Genomic DNA, 13,413 nt, shown 5'->3' with positions numbered 1-13,413 from the left:
CGTTGTTCGGGTGCTTCCAAAATAATAAGAGAATTTAGAGTAGGGCGGAGGCCGGAATTCTAAAAAATATATATACACGTACGTAATCGGTGCACATTTTTGAAACTTGGCTCTTTTCGCAAAAGAAAGGCATTGTTGGAAAAAAGGGCAAAATTTGAAGTATAAACTGTGTGAATGGTAAGCTTAATATAGTATTGGGTTTTCCCTAAAAAAAATATAGTATTGGTTTTGTTTTTAATCGTTCCGAATACCATGAAAGTCATTTTGTCGTGAAACTTTACACGGGAGTAATGGACACGGATTAGGAGCTCTCGGGTGCCATGCAACCTATATGAATAGTAAAATTAAAGAAGATACTAGGAAAATTAAAAAAAATGTATCAAACCTGGTTGGCCATTCTACTCCCACGTGGAGTTTCGTGAAGAAATGACACCCATGATATTCTCAGCAAAGACATAAATTTTGATTATATTAAAAAAATGTTTGATTAATAGGTCAGACTGTATTTTCTTCACTAAGAATACCACAGTTGGCATTTCTTCGTGAAAGTTCGTACGCTGGTAGAATGAACGACTAGGTTTGATACTCAAAAGTTTCTTTTTTATTTTTTCTAGTATTTTTTAAAATTTTACTATTCATATAGGGTGCGTGACACCCAAGAGCTCCTATGCATTGTCGTGGGAGTAATACACTAGACAATACTTGTTCCGAGAAAGTTTCAGACTTTTTGGATTTTTTTCTAAATTATTTTCAGCTCGGGTGCGTCATTGAATTGAGAGCTGCACAAAATGAAACAAAACCCATGGGCTTGGAGAATGAATATGGTATGTGCTGAAAAGCCACATTTTTTGTGTAGCTCGCCTTTGACGTACTTCATAGTGAAAATTTACACACATGCACACCATATCTCTGGGTATATGTGTACCTTTAAAAAAGATGAAACGCAAAATATGAATTCAGAATTTTTCAAAAATCAGCCTCCATAGAGCTCGTCCTTCATTTGGCATTTTCGAAGAATTGAGCTCTTGTCTTGTGGGGCCAAACAGCCTTCCAAGGGTCAATTTGGGGGGGCTGACTTGGCGCGCTCTTAGCCATCACGTGCCACGCTCTGGGCGCTCCCTTCGAATTTTTTCATTTTTTCGCACGCATTTTTGGCCTTTTAGATGTTTTTTTTGTCTTTTCGGCTTTTCGATTTTCCATCGGTCTTTCTTACTTGTGGACAAAAAAATAAAAAAACATTTTGCGCAAAAAAACATGTTTCCTTTTTCCTACCGAGAGATGCACCATGCCTCTCGGAAACGAAAAAAACGTGTTTTTTTTCCTACCACGAGACGGACGGTTTTGCGTCCACGAGAGATACGATCTTGCTTCCGCGAGAGGCATGGTTGTGCCTCTTGAAAACGGAAAAAAGCATGTTTTCTTTTCTCCTTTTCCTTCCGCGAGATGCACGGATTTACTTCCGCGAGAAGAACTCGAAAACGAACAAAAAACGAGTTTTTTTTCTTTTTCTAACACGAGAGGCACGACCGTGCCTCACGAAAACGGAAAAAATGTGTTTTCTTTTTTTCCTACCGTGAGGGGCACGATTTTGCTTTCGTGAGAGACACAATTTTGCTACCGGTTTGATTTTTTCGTCTGATTTTTTCGAATTTTTTTTTGCCAAAATCTATTAGCATGAGATCTAATTTAGAAGAGCTCGTCTCGAGGAATCCAAGGGTGAAAACTGTTCAAGATTTGGCCGCACGGTTTAAGAGGTAAACATTTTGAATAAACAGATCTATAAAAAAAGAGAAAACTTAAAGATTACGACAAGTGCCACACTGACTACTTGTCGGAAAGTGGGAATGACCTTTGCAAGGAGTGCTCTTTAATTAGTCCTTTTTTAGAAATGAGTGCTTTTTAATTAGTTTTTTTAGGCTAAACACGCTCCCCTTTATTGAATCAAAATAACGTTCATATGAATACAACTAATATCTGGAGGCTGGAGGAGCCTAAGAATGGCGTCCAACAGAAATATCTAGAGCGAATTTAGCGAGGCTATGGGCCTCGATATTTGTCTTCCATCCTTCAAAGATGAAAGAACAGGACTGAAACTCTGTCATTGACGTCTTGATTTCCTTGATCACGCTTGCATAGATCCCCCTTCGTAGCCTGAATTACTATCATCAATCCTGCTTACAATCTGCTTACAAGAAGTGCTCTTTAATTAATGATTTTCACGTCTTACGCTCCTTGCATCTGTGCTCTGGCCATGCACGACACAACAAGAAAACAGAGCGGCCCACCGACACCTTTAGCTCATCAGCCCGCCTGATTTTAGACTATTTTGGGCCTGTCTCACGGCTCTAGACGGGCCACGTGCCGGCACGACCCGATTGTATACGTGCTGGGCTAGGCCCACCACGGGTCGGGCACGCCTGGACCGGCCATTCGGCCTGATTCGGCCCTGGCCGCGCCCTTTCTGCTACAGTTCTTTAGAGTATCTTTAACCGACGCCAAATAATAGCGCCGTACCCAAAAAATCGCACGTTTAGCGCGCGCGGAGTTGAAAATAGCATTCTAGCGGACGCTGCAAAATAAAGCACTCTGTAAAAAGCGTTCAGCGCGCCGGACAAAACTGGATCGCAAGTCGTATATTTAGCGCTTGAGCTCCAGCGTGCTGAACTTCTCACGCACGTGAAAAGTGTCCCGTGCGTACGCAGCCGCCGTTGGCCTCCTTGCGTGCGCCCGCCGCCGTCCTCCTCGCGTGCGCCCGCCGCCGGCCTCCTCGCATGCACGCGCCAGCTCGCCAGCCGGCCCGGGGCGGGCCACGGCCACGGCGGCGGCGGGCCACGAGGAGCGCAGGCGCGAGCCCGGCCAAGACGGCGGTAGGCCGGGGCGCGGGCCACGGCCACGGCGGTGGCGGGGCTGTCAGGACCCCGATTCTAAGTCACACCGATCTAGCCTGTAACACCTCATATCACTTTGCGGCCTCACGCACGGTATTCCCACGGGTGTCGCCTTACCATGGCCCGGGACCGTTTGCGCCTTTTGGCTCACGTATATGATGGTGTCGCTAGCATCCATATGACAGAGAACCCGGGCCGACATGACTAATCGTGAACCCAAAGTGGCACTAACTTACGGGGACAAGCATACATGAATCAACATCGAGCATGTCGGTCAGCAGCGTGCGAATCCGGGCTATAGCACTGGGCTAGCAGGACTCCGGTGAACCGAGCTGTAGCAGGCTAGGCAGGACTCCGGATGTCACCGCGTGACATTTCCCCGAAGGGACAGACACAGGAACGAAGTGAATCACATGCCGGCCAGTCAAGTGTTCCGGAGCAGTAGTGCTGGGCTAGCAGGACTCCGGTGAACCGGGCTGTAGCGGACTACTATGGCTCATGGAAGCACAAGACTATATTTCCCCATAAGAGAGGCTACCAAGGATAAACAACTAGGTTGTCGGATCCCACACATACCAAGCATTTCAATCACACACACAATATGCTCGATATGTGTATATACAACATGGCATCACAACATAACTCTACGACTCAAGTATTTATCTCTGAGGAGCCAAGTATTACAAACATGGGTCTCATGACCCTACATACAGAGCATACAAGCAACAAGCGAAAGTATAAACATGTCTGAGTACAGACAACTACAAATGAAGAAGGCTGAGAAGCCTGACTATCTACAAGACCCTCCCAAGGGTACAAGATCGTAGCTGAGGTAACAAGCTAAACGTCGAAGTCCATGCGGAACTACTAGCGAGACTGAAGTCTCTCTGCAAAACATAAAATAAGCAAACGTGAGTACAAATGTACCCAGCAAGACTTACATCAGAACTAGCTACATATGCATCGGTATCAACAAAGGGGGTGGTGGAGTTTGACTGCAGCAAGCCAGTTTTGACTCAGTGGCTATCCTAAACAATGACTGCAAGTAACTCTTTTGAGGTGGCGCACACGAGTCCACATATTCACCATATCAATACACCACTATGGATCCACTCCCGTCTCCCTACGAGAAGGCCATCCATAGCACTCACGCTTATCTTGCCAGTTTTAGAGTATCCACTTTCACTTGTCTATGAACTGTACAGGCAACCCAGAAGTCCTTTACCGCGGACACGGCTATTCGAATAGATGATTTTAACCCTGCAGGGGTGTACTTCTTCACACACTCTCTCGCCACTTACCACCATGTACACGTCGTGTATCTCGGCAACCTTCAAGCGGAAGTCTGGCGAGGGAGTCGGCCACGACCTGACTAACCACACAAGTCTCTAGTCTAGGTTTATCGCCTATTCGGGTTCCATCCGCAAGGAGATCCAGCCGGGGTGTCACTCACGGCCCCAAACGATGTGTGCAGGGTTCCCAAGCCCACCTCGACGGATGGATCTACGCTTGGTACACCGCGCCACGGTGCCTAGTCTGTCCTAAGCCCACCTGTACCGGGTGCCACTTGGTAGACTACTAAGACTACCTACAAACACCAGAAACTAGTTGCAACTCCTGGACAGAGATCATGTTGATTAATAAGTCGAGAGGGGCACTTAAGCATTCCAATGCGTGGTAGTAGCTGTTCATGGATCACAAACACAGAACTCAGTTCCTAAGGACGGCTTCAATGAGACAACCCACCATGTACTCCTACATGGCCTCTCACCGCTACCTTTACCAAATCGTGTTCACACACTTAGCTCACACACAGTAGGACATGTTCATCACCATTCCAATTCATCCCCGATGAATCAGACCTGACTCAACTCTAAGCAGTAGCAGGCATGACAAACAAGCATGAATGAGTAGGCACATCAGGGCTCAAACAACTCCTACTCATGCTAGTGGGTTTCATCTAATTACTGTGGCAATGACAGGTCATGCAGAGGAAAGGGGTTCAACTACCGCAGCATATAACAGTTGAATCGTTGTTGTCCTAATGCAATAACAAAGAGCAGGAGCGCGAGAGAATGGGATTGTATCAGAATGAACAAGGGGGTTTTGCTTGCCTGACACTTCTGAAGATAGTATAGCTCTTCATCGATGTCATCGATCACGTCGTCGGAAACATCGTCTACTAAGAGGGAACAACCACCGACAAACACAAAAGGAACCACAATCAATGCAATGCACATTCATATGAATGATATGTCATATTAAAGTACTGAATTGACCTAGTGCGACAGTTAGTCATAACCATTGAAGTGGAATTCAAACCTATAGCAAATTCCAACTCCAAAACTAATTACCATTTATTCCATAATCATGAATTGTCCTATTCAGTGAGGTTAACTTGTTCAAACATGCATGAAAATGCCATATTCAGATTCTTTGGATTTTCTGATAATTTTTCATATATAAATTATTTCATTCTGAGCTATAGATTAATTTCTATGATTTTTTGAAGTTTATACTATTTTCTGGAATTTCCTGAGTTATTTAAATCCAGAAAATGTTAACTGCGTCAGCATGACGTCATCACTGCGTCAGCGAGTCAACGGGCCACCCAGGGTCAAATATGACCGGCGGAGTCCCCTGGTCAGTGAGACAGGGGTTAACCCCGCGTTGACTCACCTTTGGCCTGCTGTGGGGCCCGCTGTCAGCTGCTGTAGGGCGGCTAATTAGTGGGGTTTAGCCAGTAATGGCCGTGCCACGTCGGCGGGGTTACGCCGGCGATGACCCGACGCGGTGGCGATCGCCGGCCGGTCGTTTCCGGCCACGGCTGGTCGTGTGGTTAGGTGCGTTGGACAACCCGTGGTCCGGGGCATCCAACGGTGGTCGTGGGGTCGCCGGGGACGACGTGTAGCGGCGACGGCGGTGAGCGTATGCGGGGGCGGAGCTCGGTGGCGTGCGGGCGCTGCGCTAGGACTCGCTTTCGAGCCGGCTGGGCTACACAGCGGCGTCAGGGGGCTCTGTGGAGCACGCCCGTTGCACGAAGGCAGCGAACGGAGCACGGTGAGCGCGCGCGCTGCGGCAATGGCAGAGCCGAGCTTCGGCTCATGCGGGCAGGGGAGCTAGAGGGCAGGGGAGATCAGGAGAGTAGGGGGAGTTGATGCAGTGGCTCACAGCGGATCCAAAGGTGTCGACGACGAGCTCGGGGAAGGCTCGGAGCAGACGGCACGGCGGTGGCGATCTTGGCGTCCCGAGGTTGAAGAAGAGGTCGGGGGCGATGCGTCGGGGCGTCCGGCGTCGTGTGAGTCATCGAGGAGGCGTAGGCGGAGCTCATGGGCACGTCAGAGGGGCGAGGGGATGGTTGTTGCTACGGCAACGACGAGCGGCGGCGACGGGCGTGCTCGGTGGTCGTGTGGGAGAGAAACAGAGGAGGGGAGAGAGGACGGGAGTGAGCGGTTGGGTTCGGGGACGTGCGTGGCGTCTCCAGGGCGTCCTGGGGAAGCGGCAAGCAGGAGCTGGCAGAGAGCGTGCGCGCGCGGGGCGACCACGCGCCCAGTCCTTCTGGCAGAGGAGGAAGATGACAAGGGGGGCGCTGGTGGGCTGGGCCGCCAGGTGAGCGCCAGGTACGTTCTCTCTCTCTCTTTCTCTGTTTTTCTAATTTAAATTGTTTCTGTTTTCTATTTATTATGTTTTATTTTGATTTAGTAAAATACTAAACCATTTTATAAAATCTTGGAAATAATTAGGGGTGCTGTCTGAACTATTCCAGTGACCCATAACAATTTCCAACATTTTTGGAGCACCTAAAATATATATACCATTTAAATAGCTCCAATTCAAATATGTTTGAATTAATTCAAAGCCCAAATATATCCTGCAAAAATGTAAACCATTTTTGGTAGATGCTTCCACCTCAATCCAGAAATGTTGAACATTTTTAAAGGGCATTTTGAGTTCAATGAAAAAGAGTTTATTTTAACCCTAGTCGAATTCATTTGGTGCTAGGGTTTGAGAATCCCCATTTCATATTTAAATGAAATTTAGACATGATGACATGATGATCATGCAAGGATAAGCAAAGGCTAAGCTAGGGCTATGACAACTCAACCCCACTAAACAAGAATCTCGTCCCGAGATTCAAGACGTGAGGTAAGAAGACAGAGGGGATACAAAGCTAACTTGATCTTCATGATCCAACTTGCACTTCATAAGGACGTTGATTCGATCATCATCTTGATCTTGACATCTTTGCTTTCGAGATCTTCATCCAACACGACGACAGAAATAAACTCTACAGGATTCGATCTTCTCAAGATCGAGCAACTCAAGATCAACTCATGGAGTGAGATATAAAACATCTCTTGAGCTGAGACACGAAACACACATCAGGGGTGATGGAAAGAAGCGGATGATAAAGGTTCAATTTGGTAGGCAACAATTCCACGCTTAAGTAGGATGGTGCATGGTTTCGAAGTAGCGAGGAGATAATTGCCATGATCCCATAACGGGGCACCTTGGGGAAGGTGACTCGTAGAATTATTCCCTCAAGTGACAAAAAGTAATTACTTTTGATACATAGATCATTGGAACTCTTCTCACCAGCCTGAGGCAATTTACGAACGATCGTTTGACGGAGTTCGGGAGAACGACACACTCGGGCTAGCATGGATGATGTGAACTACCTTGTTGAAGACAACGCAAGGGATGATTTGCTTGCGCGTGCTCTCAAGAACTTGAGCATTTCTATATTCATCAAGGTTCTACCAACATCCGTGGCAAGGATCCTGGCAACACGACATACTACCATGATGACTAGTGATGGATGATGCGGATACAAAGGAAGATAACACCTTCTCAGACTTCCCCTTAGCGAGGCTAAGGAAACAAAATCTAGATGATCGACCGAGAGACATTTAGCACTCCGCTTCTAATGTTCTCCTTGATGTGCTAGCGCAATCCATTCATAGATATGGTTTGATATCTAGAACATCAAGTAAAAGGTCGGACTTCGGGAACACAAAAATCCATAAGGAACAACTATTGGAATAAATTCTACGAGATCCTTATGGGGAGGTGGCCAACTTTCTCAATCAAGATACTACAATAATAAGTCTTCCGGTTGGGTGTGTTGGCCACAACATCCACTTTACCGGGTTACAGGGAGACCAATATTATAGTTCTTGAGGAACGTTCCAACCATCATATCTGCATGAGATTTAGATCTGGCTGGTGTCAGGATAATCCAGACTCATCAAATCTAGAAAGAAAAATGAAAGTTTGCAACACAATTCGACGAGATGACGTTGCGAGATTCTCGGGGAATGAACTACGATAGCAAGCTCCAAAACATGAGCTGGTTCTGCTACAAACCTGTGAACACGCTATCCAAGACAAGCATGACCACGTAGTAGTCTTATAATAAAACACTACCGAGTTCAGGTGGGGAACCATCATCGAGGATATCGAAGTCCTTGCGTAAGTCTAGCTCTTAAGAAGAAACTTCTTCTCCTTGAACAAATCAATCAGTGGCTTGGTGTGCTAGGAACACATACAGAATGGAGGCGGCCAACCTATCAAACCATAGAGTACTTCGCACACATGTGTGACTAACTTGGGATGATTCCATAGGAAACAAAAACAATCTTTCTCGAACTCACGGCGGCAGCTTGCACCAAATGAACATGAATTCCAAGAAGTCACTTCTTCCATCCAAGCATAAGCTTCATGAACGGAACACGAAGGCATTGCTTACAAAGTTTTCAACACTAGGTTGATGTTCAACATGAATCATGGGGGAGACAAAATGCTGCTGATGGGCTCAACAGCAACTCATCGGAATTTCCATATCACTGGACTTCCACCATCATGTGAACACGGTGATAGCATTGGTCAGACCAAAATATGCTCGAGGGATCAACCACGAGTAAGACAACATTACGAACATTGTTGGTTCTGATTTGACTTGACAATAGCCCATACTCAAGTCAAAGTTTTGACAAGGCAATAGATCCAACAACTGATCACGAGGACCAATCGATGGAGATATCATCTTTCTTCAACACACACACACACACACACACACACAGAAGGATATCCCTTAGTGATGAACTAAGTCGGACAATCTTTCATCTTCCAACTCTCCAAGTTGTTGTTAGCTTAACCAACTAGCTCAGGGGTATCCAACACAGATTCTTGGAGAATGGGTGGTTTGGAGGAAAACCAACATGATCACGAACTCAACATAGCGATCAGGTGACAACCTGGTAATACTTTCGAGAAGATATTCGGAACATCACGAACCACCGATATGTCACTAAGCTCGAGAACAATCTTGCTTTTCAGAGCAAGACGATATGATCAAATAAGCAAGGGATTGAATAATCCTAACTCATTGATCGAAGAGTGCACCAGAAATAAGTACTAGGTAGCCAATCTATCTTAGAATGATGATTCAATAACCAACACGCTAAGAATGAGAATATTGTCCATTTACTACCAAGCAACTAGTTGCTAGGAGTATTGATTTCACACATCACAGTTCACTTGTCGGTATTCCGGTTGCAACAACACGGAACCAAGGAGCGAATGATGATGGCGAGAAGTATCACTGCATCAAGAATTTATAAGAGTTGGTGCAATTATTATGACATTCCTGACATCAAGAGGGCAATACTTCAGGGTAGAACAGAATCAAAAGCTGGATTGGCATTTGATCTGCGGAATACAACTGCTTTGACCCAATCCTAGAAATGGATGAGGTACTGGAGCTTGTTTCTCCTAGTCATTCTGGAATAGAATGGCTTGACGGACCCCAAGAGTAATGGGCATCGACGAACGAATGCACGCATACTCTTGATTATCAATTGATAGACGAAGGTCAGAAATCAACTAAAGAGAACAACTCAGAGGAACATACGATTTTCTGAGTTGTGGATGCATAGATTAGTATGTCGAGCGAAGCTCAACATTTCTTCCGGATAACCCATGCGGAAAGGGTAGAACTGGCAGATTCACAATATAGAATGGAGAACTCATCAAGAGCACTCTGGTTGTGATATTTTTGGTTCAAAAGAACTCTTGCCAAGAATGGTTCATGGTAATTGGAAGAGGGATGTACCACGAACCTCGAGGACTATCACAAAGGTTACTAATATCCTAAAGGAACTAGCAACACTATCAACATGATGTAAGTAGGGTGGATTTTGGGCTCAAAACCCAGGAGTAGAATACCTACTACTAGGTAGCATCACGGGATGCTTTCGGGAATGACGGCCAGATTCATCACACGGGGAACACAAAACATGGCTAGATTACTAGGTGACTCCCTAAAACACCTAGGGTCATAATAATAGCTCCAACAGATATGTCGAGTGTAAGGGCATATTTATCCCTAAGATGTTTTGGTGATTGATGACAATGCTTTTGCGGACTAATCGTGTGCATTGAGTGTTTTTCAGAGATTCATCCTTTGGCACGAGACGATTCCCTCCCCTCGGAGCTTGAAGCGAAGACGGTGTAGTCCTTTCGGATTAGTTTGGTGGACTAGTTTCATAGGGATCACCGTACTATCAAGAGGGGGTCCGTTTTGGAAAGGTTAGGGCGGAATCATCACGTACACTTCCTTTTCCCCTCCCTCCGAGCCTTTCCGTTTCGATGATGGGCTTGTTTCTCTTCTCATTGTGCCCTCTCTGGTCCCAGCGGTAGTACCGCGGGCCAGAGCGGTAGTACCGCTTGGGTGCTACAAGCGGTAGTACCGCTCTGGAGCGGTAGTACCGCCCAGAGCAGTAGTACCGCTAGTAGCCCCCATGTGTGTACTAACTCTGGTCCCAGCGGTAGTACCGCGGGACGGAGCGGTAGTACCGCTTGGGTGCCACAAGCGGTAGTACCGCTCTGGGAGCGGTAGTACCGCTCCAGAGCAGTAGTACCGCTAGTAGCCCCAAGCCGTAGTACCGCGGTGGTCTCGTGCTAGTACCGCCTTGATTCGAGGGCTCTTTTTCGTGTCGGGTTTTACGGTACTGGCCGCGGCTGTGGGGGGGCGTAGTACCGCTCCTGTGCGGTAGTACCGCCCTCCACCGCGGTAGTACCGCTGTGGGCCAAGCGGTAGTACCGCGATGAGGAGCGGTAGTACCGCTTATAGTGGCAAGCGGTAGTACCGCTGGCACAGCGGTACTACCGCTCTCTTCGGGGCAGATGTGGGGTAACGGTTGGTTTGTTCCCCCCACTATATAAAGGGGTCTTCTTCCCCAAAGTTGACTCACCTCTTCCCCCAAAAGCTCCATTGTTGCTCCAAGCTCCATTTTCGCCCGATCTCTCTCCCTAGCCAATCAAACTTGTTGATTTGCTCGGGATTGGTTGAGAAGGCCACGATCTACACTTCCACCAAGAGAAATTTGATTCCCCCCACTTATCCCTAGCGGATCTTGTTACTCTTGGGTGTTTGAGCACCCTAGACGGTTGAGGTCACCGCGGAGCCATAGTCCATTGTGGTGAAGCTTTGTGGTGTCGTTGGGAGCCTCCAATTAAGTTGTGGAGATTGCCCCAACCTTGTTTGTAAAGGTCCGGTCGCCGCCTTCAACGGCACCAATAGTGGAATCACGGCATCTCGCATTGTGTGAGGGCGTGAGGAGAATACGGTGGCCCTTGTGGCTTCTTGGGGAGCATTGTGCCTCCACACCGCTCCAACGGAGACGTACTTCCCCTCAAAAGGAAGGAACTTCGGTAACACATCCTCGTCTTCACCGGCTCCACTCTTGGTTATCTCGTTCCTTTACTTTAGCAAGTTTACTTGTGCTATATCTCTTACTTGCTTGCGTGCTTGTTGTCATTGCATCATATAGGTTGCTCACTTAGTTGCATATCTAGACAACCTATTTTGATGCAAAGTTTAGTTTGGTAAAGAAAAGCTAAAAATTGTTAGTTGCCTATTCACCCCCCCTCTAGTCAACTATATCGATCCTTTCAATTGGTATCAGAGCCTCGTCTCTTTATTAAGGACTTTACCGTCCAAAGAGTATGGTTGACGTCGTAGACGGTGCGGAGGAGCACTCCGGTGAGAATCCAGTCTCGTCTACGGGAGATGGGGGAACCGCGGTCTCTCGTGAGGAATTCAATGTGGCGTTGGACACATTGAAAACCTCCATGACGACCAAGGTCGAAAGCATGTTGAATAAATTCTTAGAAGGGCTTAAACTTACCACCGCACCGTTGAAAGTGGGTGATCCCGCTAACAAGGTGACGGATGCTACCTCCGACAAGGGGGAAGCTTCTAGCGAGAAGGCTCCTTGTTCTAGTGATAAAAATGGGACCGGCATCTTTGCCCATGTGGAACCTCCACCTGTCTATGGTGGACCGCTCCCTTCCACTCATTTGAATCATGCCGGCCCGGCCCCTAAGATTGAGAAGAATGTAGATTTTGATTCTTGGGTCTATCGTTTTAAGTGTCATTTAAATCATGTGAACACTAACCTTTGGAGAATCATTGAAGAAGGCTTCTATCCGCATGACCGAAGTAACTTCACTCCTAGAGAAGTTGTGGATCATCAATTCAATGAGAATGCCCTCTTCATCATCCAAGAAGCCATCCCACCAGAAGATCTTCCTCATCTCCGGCCTTACACCGTGGCCAAAGATGCGTGGCTCCAAGTTGTTTTCCTTTATCGGGGAAGCGCAAGCATTCAACGCTCCAACTATGAAGTAGTGCAAGATGAAGCCGACGAGTTTGCAATGAAAGAAGATGAAGAACCTCGTGAGCTTTTTCGGAGAGTAACCAAACTCGCGGTCTCGCTCCGAGATCATGGAAGCAAGGACACTGATGACAATTGGATCAAGCGCAAGTTCCTCAAGGCAATGATGCCCTACCACAAAGCCATGTCCTCCGTAATTCGTCAAAGGCCGGACTTTCACACCTTGTCCTCAAGTGAAGTGTTGGATGAGTTTGTGGCTATGAGCATCTTGGACAAGACCGCCGACAATGCGGTTCTTCGCTCTCAAAGAGTTAAGAAGCCCAACCTTGCTCTAAAGGCCAAGGTTAGTATGGAGGAAGAGGATGAAGAGGAAGAATAGGAGGGCAACCTCGAAGATACGAAGTATGCCTATCATGAACACATGGCTCTTGCTTCAAGGCAATTTTGGAGCAAGAAGAACACGAGGCCAAACTTCAACAAAAGCAACTCAAGTGGCGCAAAGGGCAAGCAACGGATGAGGACTTGCTTCAATTGTGGCAATGTTAGCCACTTTGTTGCGGAGTGCCCTTACAAGAAGAGGGAAGACAATGGTGGCAAGCTCATTAGAAAAGACAAGGCCAAGTCGTTCCCCAACAAGAGCAACTTCACCAAGAAGACTCCTCCCAAGGCGTTGGTGGTTCAAGAAGAGTACAATGAGGATGATGACGATGATGAAGATAGTGAGTCGGTTGCCATGGCCTCCGTTGCCATTGCGAAGACTCCACGGGTGTCTCTCTTCGACTCACCCAATGAGAACATCACCGCCAAGTGCCTCATGGCTAAAGCCACCAATAAGGTAACCTCCA

Source organism: Aegilops tauschii, chromosome 6, assembly GCF_002575655.3.
Source record: "Aegilops tauschii subsp. strangulata cultivar AL8/78 chromosome 6, Aet v6.0, whole genome shotgun sequence".
NCBI lineage: Eukaryota > Viridiplantae > Streptophyta > Magnoliopsida > Poales > Poaceae > Aegilops > Aegilops tauschii.
Note: the sequence above shows the minus strand (reverse complement) of the source record.